Genomic DNA, 16,749 nt, shown 5'->3' with positions numbered 1-16,749 from the left:
ATTCTCACCTCTCAGAAGATGACTGTCTAATCATCCCTGTCTTCTCTCCTGAGCAAGAATTTTATTCTGTAGATGCTTATTAAATTTCTTCATTTTAAATTTCTGCCATCTCCCCCAAATCAAGTTAGTTAAAACCGTCTTATTATTGTTTCCTCAAAAACAAACAGACACCCTCCCACCCCCCGCCAAACAACAATGACAAAACCTTATTTTTCTTTTTAAAAAGTTGTTTTTATTATGTACTGGCCAGCCACAAAAACAAAAACAGAAAAAAAGCAAAACAACAGCAAGAAGTTGTTTTTATTAAAGTCTATTGACTGCCAAATGTTTCAAATGGAGCTTTCTGTATTAACACTCTAGTTCCTCACCTCCCACTCAATTCTCATCCAACAATAATTTTGCTCTTATTTCTTCTTTTTCCAAACTACTCTCTAGGCCACCAATGGCCATCATATAACTAAATCCATTAGCAGGTGTTTTTTAGGCTTCCATCTATTTATTGAGCAGCATTCAATACTGTTAACTACTTTCCCAGTCAGAAACAATCCTTTTCTTAACTCCCTCACACCACATGCTTTTCATTTTTTTTCTAGCACTCAATCTTTTAGTCTTCTGTGACAGCGCATCCTCTTCTACTTAACCTCTGAATAGTGCAGACTTTGAAAGCTTACTCTAAGTCTCTTACTGTAAATTTCGTTCTAGTGGGTGTCATTTATATTTATGACCAATCTGTTTGCTAGCGACTTCCACATTTGCATCTAGAACCTAGACTATTCCTCAAAGTATCAGATCTATATTTCCATCTTGTTATTCAACATTTCCAATTGTATGTCTCAAAGACACATCAAAGTCAACTTGTCCGGGAATGAAATCTTGATTTCCTCTTCCAAACCTGGACCTGCAGTATTCCATGTCCTTGAAATATTCTTTCCATCATTTACCTAGTTAACATCACTTTTTCAGAGAAACATCCTTGGATCAGCCCAGCTAACCTAAGTACTCTTGTTTCATGCATTTACAGTTTCCTTTATTTCCCTTTATTGATGCTATCAGAATTCCTAATTTTATATTTTTTATCTGATCATAGTTAATATATTGTTTATTTAATTAAAGTCAATCTTCCTCTTGAGTGAGGATGTATATTAGTGTGTATAGAAGATTATACCCATATGCATGTATATGTATATATATATATATATATGCATATACATATAGAATATTCTATAAAGATGAATAATTAATATAGTTTTATATTGGTTATTTCAGTTAATGTCTGTCTTCCTCTGAAGATGGTAAGCTTCAGTGAACCCACAATGATCTTGCACAGTATATGGCAAATAGTGTGTCTTCAGTATATATTTGTTAAAAAAATACAATTTTGAATAAATGAATAAATGGTAAAGACATCCAGCATATGAGCCTTGCTGTCTTTGTTTTTTCCTTCAGCCTCACACAATATATACAGTCATTATCAGGTGCCTTTGAAATAAAACATCTCTCCTGATTGTCCTTTTCTTTCAATTTCTGTTGCTACCATTCTGCTCCAGGTCCTAATCACCCTGTATCTAATCTATTGTGAAAGTTAAAATTTGGTCTCTGTTTCTATAACCCATTCTTTATACTATTGTCAGATTAAACGTCTAAGAATTATACTTTGTACCTACTATGCTCCCATACAAAAATCTTTAACACTTTTAAATAATTACCAAACAAAAAATCCACACTTCTTAGCTGGGAACAGTCAGGCTATCTTCTCGCTGTCCTCTTTAAATGTTTTGTATATTTTAATACCTGATCCCATTGTTAATACCTGATCCCATTCCTCCTGGAATACAGCACTCCCTCCTCCCTACCACCACCACCACACACATGCACACCTACTTCATACCTAATAAGAGTCTTCCCAAATGTCAAGGCCAGCAAAAAAGTTGCTTCCGGGGAAACATTTTCCAACTAGTCGGCTAAAAAACTTTTCTCCCTCATGTGACACTTCATGCAGCCCCACACAATGAAGAATATTATGTTAATTCTGGCTTTTAATGACAAAAACATATGATTTTTAAAAAATTTGTCTGTGCATCTGTGTGTGTTGTAGCTTGCCAATTAGATTTTAAGTTTTCTCGAGGTAAGAACAATGTCATCTACTTTATTCCTGAGTGTCTAGAATTATAGTAGGTGCCCACACACTTTTTGCTGATTTTAGGAATAGAAGAATAACAGACAAGGAACAGAGGCCAGTGAAAGAGCATGATTATGATGGTGTATGTTTTTAATACTATTATTATTAGAAGCAATAAAAATATTCGCAACAAGTGTATATTTCTTTATACTGTTCCAAGTGACCTTCTAATTAATTGTTTCATTAGACCTCTACAGGGGACTATCTCAACGTTAATAATAAGAAAACTGAAACAATTTACTCTTCAAATTTATGAAAATGAATTTAAATCCCTTATCTCTTGCTACCTAAGTCAGAAATAATAGTTTTATTTATTAGTTTGTTGTTTCATATTTAAAGAGTTAAAAAATTTAAATGCACATAGTAGGAACTTCTAAAATAAGTTTGGAAACTAATGAATATGTAGCAGACTACAGAAAGTTTACATTAATGTTCATGCTGATTTCAAGATTAAAAACTCACTCTAAAATTCCAAACAGCTTTTAAATCTGAGTGTTCTAGCAGAAAAGGGATGGGGGGTAAATTATAAATAAATCAGATCCTAAATTTCAGTGTAGGGAGAATGGTGGAGTTGGGGTGGAGAGAGTATGAAAGAGAGAGATGGAGATGGAGAGAAAGAAAGAGAGATAATTTCCTCTGGAATTTGGGACAGTGTTATAAAATTAAATAGCTATAATAAAAATGTTTTAAGACTACATGAAAATGAGTCTCTTTTGCTCAAATGAAACCAGTTCAAGAAAATTTGGCCCCTTTAAAGTTGACCTCATTAATTTCATGATCTTTCGATGACACATAGCACCCCTACTGTGGAGATTAGTCTGCACCTTTGAAACTCACCAGCATTATATATCTCTGAAGATTAAAAAAAATACAACTTAGAACTCCAAACTTGTGTAATTAAAATGCAGGCGTTTGTTCAAATAGCTCTTGCATGCGAGCTATAAATAATCATTTGAAAGTCTTCTAAAAAATCAAATGGATATAATATAGAGCACTAATTAAGTACTTCTTTTTTAGAGATGGCTGCTTCTCCAGACCGGGAATGGGAAATGTTTCATATAAGGTCACAGGACATGCATGTGTACATCACTCCTCCTGTGACCTTGACACTAACACAGAGTAACAACTATCTGGAAACCCAAGATCAGTCAATATCAATTAATCCCCTTGCATTTCTTGTAAGTAAAAATTGGCCATTTCTCCTGTATTATTTTGGTAGAACAGTGATAGGCAGATATTTACTGTCTCCCATTGAGTAGTCCCAGATTGATTAATGCTACACCACGTATCCCTTTATCCATAAGATGAGAGTTCATTCCAGATCTATAAGAGATGCTTCCTATCTTTAACTCATTTTAGCGCTCACATTTCTTCTCCAGTAGTTTAAGATACTAGACAATAGTTATTTAATACATAGTTTTAATTGAACTATTTTTCATGTAGTTTTAAAATATGCTTATCAAAAAGACTGATTCTACAAAAGTCAGATCTACAATATCTAGTACCAGAGTATTTGGGGCACATCGAGTTGTAGACAGCTTTTGCCTTCCATTTCTGGAATATGTTTGAATATTTTTTGCTCACCATATGTTGGATGTAAAACTAGAAACCAAAAGAAATGTAAACATCACTTAAGGTTTGAGGTTTAAAAAATTGGGGGGCACTCTGATTTATTTTGCTGGAAAAGTAATTCCCCTCAACTGAGCACCATATCCCTTACAGTCATAAGAAGCACAATTTGCCTTCCTAGACTTATTCCCCTCTGATGGTTTCTGTGCTCCACGAGTGATTGCAGAAATGAGCAAATACGTTTTGTATGTGTAAAGTAATGATGTAAGGATTCAACCTCTCAGCTATGACTTCAAATGCTGTGTATATCAAATTCAGACAATTTTCTGCCAACAACTATATTTCTAGAGCCTTGACTTCCTCTCTCGAAAATGCATCCTCTGGTGAAAATTTCCTGATTCATATGGAAGGCTTGATTTGGGGGGCTATAGGATTTTTTTTTTCTAAGACAGAGAAACCATTATACTGTGTTCACAGTGTGTTTGATAATAAACTAGTGCTGTGATCCTATGAAGAATAAATTCAACTTGTCTTCCAGGTGTAAGAAACTATTTCATTTATTTTATTTTTTAACTCCTAGGTAAACAGGTGACTGGAGGCACTTCTCATTAATCAAAAAGTAGAAAAAACTCTAGGCACAGGCTTGGCATCCTGCTAAGACATTTTTGTATGTTAGAAGGTATTAAATTCTCTCAAGCAAACTAAGAATTGCACTTTCATTATTCAGCAAAATGTTAAATTGTCCAATTGAAAAAAAACATATATTATGAAATTTGTAATATTCATAATATTTTATAAAATATTAATTGTGTTAATTAAACACTGAATGAGTTCAGATACAAATATTTTTGTTTTGACAAAAGCCAATTATTTGTGGTAACGATATGGTAGTGCAGAGATTGTGAATGGGTGGTCATTGGGTTAAGTTGGGCCTGCCGATCTTGTTTGTTGGGCCCGTCGATCTTGTTTGTTGGGCCCTTGTGGTCTTGACACAGAGAATTCTCTAGCATTTTTCAAATTTCTTGTCAACCTTTCAGATACAAATCCAGATTTTCAGCTTCTCTTGAAAAAAAAAAATAAGAAAATTTGGCAACACTGGGCCCTCATTCTTGCCTTGAAACAGTAGATTGGAGCTGAGTAGACCCTGCATTTCTGCCTCTCCAGACTGCTCCAGGCCTCCCCTCCTCCACACTGTGTTCAGACTGGGTTCCAGCACTTGTTTCCTAACCTCTGTAGGCACCTGTGTACCTGATTCTTGTATTAAAGCTTCTCCTTTTTTGTGATTTTTCTTGTACGTATTTTTATTACCTATAACAGTGCTTCTAAAAGCCTTGAAGTGATGGCAAGTTATTTAGATATTTTATATCACCAGTTAGAAGCAGAAAACACCCTGCATAAAGCACATTCAATGTCAAAGTCAGAAAGAGTGTTTCCAGGGTGGCGTGGATTGCCGTGCAGTAGAGCAGCATTGTTAAGTGGGGATGATGTCAAGAGTTGGCAGGTAAGACAAAAGTTGAATATAGGCAAACTTTCCCTTTAAAATCCCTTTGGAAGGTGCCGAGTTGGAAACTGATATGCCATCTCCCAGTAAGTCCAGTACAGTTAGTATTCCCTTACACCTTTGGAACAGATATATTTTTTTCTTTTTTGGCTGAGCATCAGATTGTTATGGAATGGACTCAACAAAGAAGTGGTTGTCACTCAGAGGGGTTGGAGAATCAGTTATTTTATTATACCAGTGGGCCCAGACGAGCTAGCACTCCAAGATCTGAGCCCTGAGCTTAGGTTTTACAGGGTTTAGATAAGTGGACTCCTCTGGTTTTTTAAGTTTTGCTTTCTCAGCATTCATGTAGCTAGTATAGTAATATGTTTTGTTTCTCAGCATTCATGTAGCTATTGCGATAAGCAAGCACAGTTTACAGAAGTGAGAGTGCAGAGCAGCTGATTATCAGTAAAGCTGATAGAATAAGCAGGTTGTGTTTTAAAGGCAAAACAAGTTACTGAAAGAATTAATTTTGAATTTTCTCAACATCTCTCCCCTTTGATACTCTCTCTAAACATTGGAGTGAGCATCATCTTCAGAATTTTTGTTTTTCAGGGGCATATAAATGCACTCTTATAATGACAATGCCATCTGTAATTTGATCGACTCTAAAAGAGTCAAAATAAACCTGACAAGGCAATTTAAATTACGTGAGCCAAACAAGAGAGCTTAGAATAACATAAACAGTGGACTGGCTAGAGGCAAAAGCCAGGATAGCCAGCTCCAAGTGTCTGTTCATGAGAACCAAGACTTTTCTATTTCTTCCCACTTTGTGCATGTTTCCCCTGGTCCAGAGCAAGGGGCAGTATGTGTGCTGGGGTCAGTAAGCTGAGTGCACATGCACATGGTCAAGGAAGAAGCTATCTTTAGAAGACACATTGCCACCATGAGATGGCTAAAAAACATCCTGTTTATAGGAAATAAAGGAGTATTAGCAAAAACTTTTCTGTATTATTCCAGTCCTCTGGGGTTACTGTTGTCAATGCTATAGCAAAAAGTAAAACAAGCAAAACAATGAGAACTAAAGGCAAGGGGTGACATACGCTTATTATTTCATAAAAATAAATCAGTGTACTTGTTATGCCCCATGGCAGCAAGATCCTCAGGTTTCAGCCATGCATGGACTGGTCAGCTTCCAGCATGACCAGAGCAGGGTGGTGACAATTAGCAGAGTGTCTCTGGAACCCAATCTAGAGCAGATCAGAGGGGTCAGCCTTCATGGACTATGAGGGGGAGTCACCTGTTTTACCCATGTATGATGGATCCAGGGAATTAAACCTGCAAATTTAACTGCAGTAGGGGTAGTCAGTACAACTATGTGTGGCCCTGTCCAAGTTGGCTTTAAGGGAGCCTTTTTCCGGTCTTTTACCCACACTGTGTCACTGGGTTGGAACTGGTGTGCCCAATTTTCTAAAGGAATGGGAGCTCATTCTAAAACTCTCTTAGTTAGTTCTGGATGGTCCTGGCCAGTGACTGTAAGAACTACAATGTTTGCATCTCCCCCAACTGGTGGGGATCCCCCTGTAGTCTAGCTATGAGCGGCGGTGGTCTCCCACACATGATCTCAAAAGGGGAGTATCCTGTTGGCGCTGACATATACGAGGCCTGCAACAAGGCAAAGGGAAGCATATCTATCCAGGGTAGCCCCATCTCCTGGCAAAGCTTGGCTAAAATGGTCCTTATTGTCTGGTTCATGCATTCTACTTTCCCTGAGCTCTGTTCCTGCTAAGCTTCATGGAGCTTCCATCATATCCCCAGCATTTTGGCCTGTGCTTGAATGACCTCTGCAACAAATGTCAGCCATTGTCTGACCCTAGTCAGAGGGAATCCATATTTTGGGACAATTTCCCTTAAAAGGGCCTTCGTGACCTTCCTAGTTCCTCCATCCATCTGGTGAATGAACATATCATTACTAACAAATATTTGTAAACCTTGCAGGACTTTACTTCAGTGAAGTCCACTACCAGGTCTTCGAAGGGTGATGTCCTGATGGCTGGACTCCAGGGGCTGACCAGAGTCCTTGCTTGGAATTGTTTGGGGTGCAGGTCAAGCACTGGGAGCTGACCTGGGCACAGAGGGAAGCCAATCTTGGGATGAAATAGTAGCAACTCAGCATGGTCTCCAGGGCTGTTTTCCTTAGTGAGTCAGTTTGTGATACTCCAGGACTAGTTGATGGGCCAGTCATTGAAGAATCATTAGTCTGTGGTCTGGGAGCTTCCACCATCCATCGGGGGTTTTAATTCCACCTTCTTTTTCTGCCCATTAAGTCTCCTCTTTTGTGTACTTTAGTAGCTGTGCCATCTCTGGCACCAGCATCATTTTGGTAGTCTCATTCAGGCCTTTAGCTGGCTCTGTTTTAGAAGCTGCCCTCCTGGCTGTCTGATTGGCCAGCTGGTTTCCTTCCCTGATTCTATTAGTGCCTTTTTGATGTCCTCTGCAGTATACAGTTCTTTGAGGAGCTGGAGAATTTCTTCCTTATTTTTGATTATCTTTCCCCCTGCTGTCAGCAGACCCCTTTCTTTGTATTGGGCCCCATGGAGATGTAAGGTTGCAAAGGCATATTTAGAGTCAGTGTAAATGTTGACCCATTTTCCTTTTGAGAGTCTGAGCACTTGGATTAGTGTTCATAGAGCTGTTCACTGTGCTGACCAAACTTGTGGCAGGGATTTTGCCTCTATAACCTCTCTACCTCTCTATAACCTCTTACCGCATATCTGGATCTTCGTTGTCCTTTCCAAATGTAACTGCTCCCATCTGTGAACAGTTCCGTGTCTGGATCACTGAAGGGAAAGTCCATCAGATTGGGCCTGCTGAAGTATACTTCATAAATTAGTTCTTCAGTCGTGGTCTGGGGAGCTGGACTCAGTAGGTAGGAACATGGCTGGGTTCAGATTCTGCACTGCTTCAAGGCACAACCAGGGGTTTTCACAGAGGAGTCCTTGATATTGAGTCAACCTGGAGTAGGGTGGTCACTGCATGTGGGACCTTGATGTTGAGGTTTTGTCTCAAAGTGAGTTTGTCTGCCTCTCGGATTAGGGTGATGGTGACTGCCAGTGCCCACAGGCAGGGTGGCCAGCCAGCTGCCATGTTATCCAGTTGCTTGGATAGGTATGCCACTGGCCTCTGCCAGGGTTCTATGGTCTGGATGAGGACCCCCAAAACCATATGACCTCTTTCATGTGCAAAGAGGTTGAAGGCCCAAATTATATCTGAAATTCCTAGGGCAGGAGCCTGGCTTAACAGAGTTTTGATTTTTGAGAAGGCATGTTCTTTCTTTGGATCCCACACTAGGGGTCCCTGTTCAGCTCCTTTGATTGCCTCATATAAAGGTTTAGCTTTTTCCGAATATCCTGGTATCCAGATTTGACAGAAGCCAGCAGCCTTGAGAAATTCTCAGATTTTCCTCCTGGTGTCTGTTCAGGGTATAGCACAAATGGCTTGTTTTCTCTCTATTCGCAGTGAGCAGCACCCTTCAGAGATGTGGTACCCTAGGTATCTGACCTTCTGTTGACATATTTGAGCTTTTCCCCAGGACTCTTTATATCCTAAGTTAGAGAGTCAGGCTCAGTAAGGCTCTTGTTCCTTCCCAGCAGTTTTCCTGTGTGGAACTGGTCACGAGGATGTCATCAACATATTGAAGCAGGATGCAATTCAACCTATCTCCTGGGAAGGCAGCTAGATCTGAGCCTAGAGCTTCTCCAAAGAGTGTAGGTAAATTTTTGAACTAGACTGGCAGTCTAGTCCAGGTTAATTGAGCTTTTCTTCCTGTGTGGGGGGTTTCCCACTTGAAGGCAAACTGCAGCTGGCTTCTAGGTACCAGTCAGAGGCAGAAGGTGTCCTTGAGGTTGAGAGAGGTGAACCATCTGGCTTCTGAGGGGAGCAGGCTCAGGAGGGTAGAGGGATTTGGTACTGTAGGGTGGAGGGTGACAGCTGCCTGTTCACAGCTTGCAGATCCTGCACTGGACAGTTCCCTTTCCCATTGGGCTTTTTGACCAGGAGGAGTGGCATGTTCCAAGGCGATTGGCATTCCACTAGGATTCCTGCTTCTTGTAACCAGTGGATGTGTTCTTCGATTTCCAATTGAGCCTCCTGAGGGACTGGGTATTGTTTTATCCTGACTGCTGTGGCCACTGGTTTCAGTTCTGTAATCATAAGGGCATGGTTCTTTGCCATACCTGGAGGTCCTATTTCCACCCAGATGGAGGGAAAGTATCTAAAGAAGCAGTATCTTAAGATGTCCAATGGTCCTAGGTTTGAGTCTCCTTTGGCCTTGGTGTATAGGTGTCATTCCTCTTCCTTGGGCATTTTTACAGCTATTTCTAAGGAACTTCTGGTTATTTAAGGACAAACAGGTTGCCTCCCTGGGTGTGAAGGTTATTTGTGCCCCTAGTTTTCCAAGCAAATCTCTTCCTAGTAGGGGTACTGGACAGTTGGGAAAATATAGGAATTCATGAGTCACCCTGTGACCCCTGAGGTGACAAGTCTGGGCCTGGCAGAATGGTTGGTATCTTTGTGTCCCTGTAGCACCAATAACAGTGGTTTTTTGGCTTGAGAGTGGGGCTGGTGACTACAGAGTGTTCTGCCCCAGTGTCCACCATGAAAGTCATAGGTTGGCCCCCTACTGTCATTTTGACCATGTGCTCCTGGGGGCCCAGGAACAGGGAGCCTGGTCTCCTCTAATCTTAGTCCATCCCTGCAAAGCCAATGTGTCTTGGAACTCTTGGCTCAATGGATCAGGCTCATATTTTCTTTCCTTGGAGTGTGTCTTGCCTTGGGGCATCTTGCCTTAGGATTTTGCCTCACTTTTTGGACATTCATTTTTCCAGTGGCCAAGCTGCCTACAGTAAGCACACTGGTTGGATTGTAGGGGTGTTCATCCTTGTCAGTGGGGGTTCTTCTTCTTAGATACAGAGTTTTGGTCTCGATTGAGTGCTGCTGCCAAGAATGCCATTTTTTGGTCTTAGACATTTATCTGCCTCCTTTTGGGCCTCCTGGTCCTGATTGACAAATACATTGTTGGTCACCTCCAGGAGCTGCATGGCATCCATCCCAGCAAAATCTTCCATCTTTTAAAGTTTGCAACAGATTTCAGCACAGGACTGGGCCACAAAGGCTGTGTTGACCATCCATTGATTCTTAGCTGCCTCTGGATCAAGTGGTAGGTAGACCTGGAAGGCATCACATAGCCTTTCATTGAATTCTGTGGGTGGCTTGTCTGGTTTCTGGGTCACGATGGTTGTTTTGGACATGTCAGTGGGTTTTCTGGCCCCTGCTCTCAGCCCTTGGAGGAGGGCCTCTCTATATTGGCAGAGTCAATTTCTCCCTTCTTCTTCATTGAAGTCCCAGTTCGGCATGGTGTCTGGTACTGTGTCTCTTGCCCAGGTCTTGGAATCTGGGATGGCTGTGGGCATCTGGTCATGTAACCATTTCCTGGCTCCTGCCAGAATGCGTTGCTATTCCTCCGTGTTGAAGAGGGTAAAGAGTAGCTGATGACAGACTTCCCAGGTTGGCTGATGGGTGAGGAAAATCAACTCCAAGAGACTGATGAGAGCCTGGAGTTTTTCTGAATATGACAGAGTATGGTGTTTCCAAGCAGGAAGTCCATAGTTGTAAAGGGCTGGTGGTAGAAGAGAGGGCATTTTTGCTGTATGCTACCATCTGGATTGATCTGCTGTGGGCCTTGGGTCTCCCACAGGAACATCTGGAGGACTGGGGCCTGTTGGGGAGAATGGAGTTACCCTCCCATCAGTTCAGGATTCTCCAGCGATGATGCTGGTGGAGTCAATGGTACTGAGGCAAGAGGGTTATCTGTCAGGGGGTGTCTGGGCTAGGTATCCCTGAAGGAGCAGGATTTGGTGGGGGCAAGGGTTCTTCATCTGGCTCTCCTTGCTATATAGGGCTTTTTGTTTCTTGCTGGCTGCATTCTGGCATTCAAGCTTCCTGTGCAGTGAGAACCTTGCACTTTCCCTTATGGACACAGAACTGGACCCAGGGTGGCAGGGTCAGAGATATTGACCACTAGGAGTCTATGTATGGAAATTGGTCCAGGTGCCCTGGCCCTCCTATTATGACCTCATAAACTGCTCAAACTTTGAGAGGTCTAGGGTCCCTTCTGAAGGCTACCCGATGCCAAAGGTGGGCCATTCCAATTCACATATGGTCTATAGTTTCTCGGGGGTCATTTTAATTCTGTACTTCACAGAGTAGCCCTTCTGAAAGTTGTCCCCATACTTAATTTTAGCCTCCTGCACCTGTATTAGGCACTTATATTCCAAATAGCATTAGTGCTGCCACTAAATAAATGTTTGGAGTTCCCAAATGGCTCTCTCACACTGGTGTAAGAAGTCTGCAGTGGCTAGGGACTGCAATGAGGGGACAGTCCTGATTTCATGTGCTGGATGTCAAGATTTCTGTGTGTAAGGGAAATGGAAGCCTGAGTCTTTTATCACCTGGCAGGCTGGGTAGATTTGAAGGGTGTGCACAGAGATCAACAGTACATAGACTAGAGCCTCCTTGCCACAGGCAAATGACCAAATTCTGGGGAAATAAAGGTGAAGGGGGAAGATCAGATGGTGACATAAAACATGTACTAGAATATAGCTCCAACTGGGGCTCCTTTCTAGGTGGCTGAGTGGAGGCTTCACCGCTGGGGATGTATGGAACTCATGCATGGGGAAGGGAACTCTATGGAAGAATGGGAAATGGATCTCCTGGAGCAGACAATGTGAAACAATGTGTCGCTCCTTGGGAGTCAAGTAAACATTGGCTAGGTCCAAAAAGAAGCATTCACCTCTTGCAGGGGTACTAGGGGGCACTCAGACATAAACAAAGGCTTTTGCTCTGCTATGTGTGGATCCCTTCCTGGATCTCTCCCTGCAACATAGATGCAAACAAACAAAAGGTGGGGAACTCCCTCTCCCTGTTGGAAGGGGAAACAATCTGGCATCTGCCTGGCTGTTTCCCCTGAGGGACTTTGGGCCTGTCTTGGCCAAGGTGTGTCCATATAAACTCTGCACCTTGTCCAGTCCACCAGGGACTGGGTTCACTATTATGTCATATGATGTGACCACAGAACTGCAGGTTAGGACCCACTGAGAAACCATGGCATCGCCTTTGCTCTACATGTAAACATTCAGACCACATTCACACTGAGGTAAAAATGCTTTTCCCTTTCCCAATCCTGACTTGATCTGAACAGAAGGACCTCACTACAAGGTCCTTAAACAGATGGATGTACTTAAACAGACAGACCCTTATGGAGGCCCTCTGGGAGGTGATGAAGCTCTCCTTCTGCCTGGAGGTGGACCTGAACTGAATACCATGGGGGTTCCTACCTGTCCTGCAAGTGGCGGGGTCTGGTTGGTCCTTCCATCCATTAAGTCTGGTTGGACAGGTGCTCCCAAGATTGGCAAGGTCCTGTTGTCCAAGGTCCCAACAAAATGGCCAAGTGGTGCCTTCTCAGTCCTCTGTGGCATTACTGATCTGCTGAGGTCACCCGCTTGGACTGGCGGCTCAAGAGGCCAGTCCAAATTGCTTTACGGCCTATGCACCAGAAAATGTTATAGAATGGACTCGACAAAAAAGTGGTTGACACTCAGAGGGTTGGAGAGTCAGGTATTTTATAACACTGGCAGGCCCAGATGAGCTAGCACTCCAAGATCTGAGCCCTGAGCTTAGGTATTATAGGGTATATATAGGCCAGCTCTTTTGGATTTTTAAGTTTCGCTTTCTTAGCACTCATGTAGCTAGTACAGCAATATGTTTTGTTTCTCAGCATTCATGTAGCTATTGCAATAAGCAAGCACAATTTACAGAAGTGAGAGTGGAGAGCAGTTAACTATCAGTTAAACAGATACAATAAGCAGGATGTGTTTTATATATATATACATATATATATATATATATATTTATTTATTTATTTTTAAGAATTTTATTTTGTCGATATACATTGTGGCTGATTATTTCTCCCCATCACCAAAACCTCCCTCCCTTCTCCCTCCCCCCTCCCCAGCAACAATGTCCTTTCTGTTTGCTTGTCGTATCAACTTCAAGTAATTGTGGTTGTTATATCTTCTTCCACCCCCCAGTTTTGTGTGTGTGTGTGTGTGTGTGAATTTATATATTAATTTTTAGCTCCCACCAATAAGTGAGAACGTGTGGTATTTCTCATTCTGTGCCTGACTCGTTTCACTTAATATAATTCTCTCAAGGTCCATCCATGCTGTTGCAAATGGCAGTATTCCATCCTTTTTTATAGCAGAGTACTAGTCCATTGTGTAGATGTACCACATTTTCCGTATCCACTCATCTGATGATGGGCATTTGGGCTGGTTCCAACTCTTGGCTATTGTAAAGAGTGCTGCGATGAACATGGGGGAACAGGTATACCTTCGACTTGATGATTTCCATTCCTCTGGGTATATTCCCAACAGTGGGATGGCTGGGTCGTATGGTAGATCTATTTGCAATTGTTTAAGGAACCTCCATACCATTTTCCATAGAGGCTGCACCATTTTGCAGTCCCACCAACAATGTATTAGAGTTCCTTTTTCTCCGCAGCCTCGCCAGCATTTATCGTTCAGAGTCTTTTGGATTTTAGCCATCCTAACTGGGGTTAGATGGTATCTCAATGTGGTTTTGATTTGCATTTCCCGGATGCTGAGTGATGTTGAGCATTTTTTCATATGTCTGTTGGCCATTTGTATATCTTCCTTAGAGAAATGCCTACTTAGCTCTTTTGCTCATTTTTTAATTGGGTTGCTGTTTTCTTCTTGTAAAGTTGTTTGAGTTCCTTATACATTCTGGATATTAATCCTTTGTCAGATGTATATTTTGCAAATATTTTCTCCCACTCTGTTGGTTGTCTTTTAACTCTGTTAATTGTTTCTTTTGCTGTGCAGAAGCTTTTTAGTTTGATATAATCCCATTTGTTTATTTTTCCTTTGGTTGCCCGTGCTTTTGGGGTCGTATTCATGAAGTCTGTGCCCAGTCCTATTTCCTGCAGTGTTTCTCCTATGTTTTCTTTAAGAAGTTTTATTGTCTCAGGGTGTATATTTAAATCCTTAATCCATTTTGAGTTGATTTTAGTATATGGTGAGAGGTATGGATCTAGTTTCATTCTCCTGCATGTCGATATCCAGTTATCCCAGCACCACTTGCTGAAGAGGCAGTCCCTTCCCCAGTGAATAGGCTTGGTGCCTTTGACAATGATCAGATAGCAGTAAGTGTGTGGGTTGATTTCTGGATTCTCTATTCTATTCCATTGGTCAGTGTGTCTGTTTTTATGCCAGTACCATACTGTTTTGGTTATTATAGCTTTGCAGTATAGCTTAAAGTCAGGTAGTGTTATGCCTCCAGCTTTATTTTTTTTGCTCAGCATTGCTTTGGCTATTCGTGGTCTTTTATTGTTCCATATAAATGTCTGAATAGTTTTTTCCATTTCTGAGAAAAATGTCTTTGGAATTTTGATGGGGATTGCGTTGAATTTGTATATCACTTTGGGTAGTATGGACATTTTCACTATGTTGATTCTTCCAATCCAAGAGCATGGAATATCTTTCCATCTTCTTGTATCCTCTCTAATTTCTCTCAGCAGTGGTTTGTAGTTCTCATTATAGAGATTTTTCACATCCTTGGTTAACTCAATTCCTAAGTATTTTATTTTTTTGGTGGCTATTGTAAATGGGCAGGCTTTCTTGATTTCTCCTTCTGCATGTTCACTATTGGAGAAAAGAAATGCTACTGATTTTTGTGTGTTGATTTTGTATCCTGCTACTGTGCTGAAATCATTTATCAATTCCAAGAGTTTTTTTGTAGAGGTTTTAGGCTGTTTGATATATAGGATCATGTCATCTGCAAACAGGGACAGTTTGACTTTATCTTTTCCAGTCTGGATGCCCTTTATTTCCTTCTCTTCTCTGATTGCTCTGGCTAGTACTTCCAACACTATGTTGAATAGGAGTGGTGAGAGTGGGCATCCTTGTCTAGTTCCTGTTCTTAAAGGAAAAGCTTTCAGCTTTTCCCCATTCAGGATGATATTGGCAGTGGGTTTGGCATATATGGCTTTAATTATGTTGAGATTCTTTCCCTCTATACCTAACTTATAGAGGGTCTTTTTCATGAATGAGTGCTGAACTTTATCAAATGCTTTTTCAGCATCTATAGAGATGATCATATGGTCCTTGTGTTTGAGTTTATTGATGTGGTGTATCACATTTATTGATTTGCATATGTTGAACCAACCTTGCATCCCTGGGATGAATCCCACTTGATCGTGGTGAATAATTTTACGTATGTGTTGCTGTATTCTGTTTGCTAGTATTTTAGTGAGGATTTTTGCATCTACATTCATCAAGGATATCAGCCTGTAGTTTTCTTTTTTGGTTATATCTTTACCTGGTTTTGGTATCAGGATGATGTTTGCTTCATAGAATGAGTTTGGGAGATTTGTGTCCATTTCAATCTTTTGGAATAGTTTGTAAAGAATCGGTGTCAATTCCTGTTTGAATGTTTGGTAAAATTCTGCTGTGAATCCATCTGGTCCTGGGCTTTTCTTTGTTGGGAGCCTTCTGATAACAGCTTCAATCTCCTTTATTGTTATTGGTCTGTTCAAATTTTCTACGTCTTCATGGTTCAGTTTTGGGAGCTTGTGTGTGTCCAGAAATTTATCCATTTCCTCCAGATTTTCAAATTTGTTGGTGGATAGTTATTTATAGTAGTCTCGAATGATTCCTTATATTTCAGATGAATCAGTTGTAATATCGCCTTTTTCATTTCTAATTTTGGTTATTTGAGTCTTCTCTCTTCTTTTTTTGTTAGCCATGCTAATGGTTTGTCAATTTTATTTATCTTTTCAAAAAACCAACTTTTTGATTCGTTGATCTTTTGAATTGTTTTTTGGTTTTCAATTTCATTCAGTTCTGCTCTGATCTTAATGATTTCTTTCCGTCTGCTAACTTTAGGTTTGGATTGTTCTTGTTTTTCTAGTTCTTTAAGTTGAAGTGTTAGGTTGTTCACTTGCCACCTTTCCATTCTTCTGAAGTGAGCATTTAATGTAATAAATTTTCCCCTCAATACTGCTTTTGCAGTATCCCACAGGTTTTGGTATGATGTATCATTGTTTTCATTAGTTTCAATAAACTTTTTGATTTCCTGCTTGATTTCTTCTTGGACCCATATGTCATTAAGTAGAATGCTGTTTAATTGCCATGTGTTTGTATAGTTTCCAGAATTTCGTTTGTTATCAATTTCTAGTTTTAATCCATTGTGGTCTGAAAAGATACATGGGATAATTCCAATTTTTTTGAATTTATTGAGACTTAGATTCGTGGCCTAATATGTGATCTATCCTGGAGAATGTTCCATGTGCTGATGAGAAGAATGAATATTCTGCGGTGGTTGGATGCAATGTTCTGTAGATATCTGCCAATTCCAATTGGTCTAGAGTCTTGTTTAGATC

Source organism: Cynocephalus volans, chromosome 8, assembly GCF_027409185.1.
Source record: "Cynocephalus volans isolate mCynVol1 chromosome 8, mCynVol1.pri, whole genome shotgun sequence".
Taxonomy (NCBI): domain Eukaryota; kingdom Metazoa; phylum Chordata; class Mammalia; order Dermoptera; family Cynocephalidae; genus Cynocephalus; species Cynocephalus volans.
The sequence above is the reverse complement of the archived record's forward strand: the minus strand, read 5'-3'. Positions refer to the sequence as shown.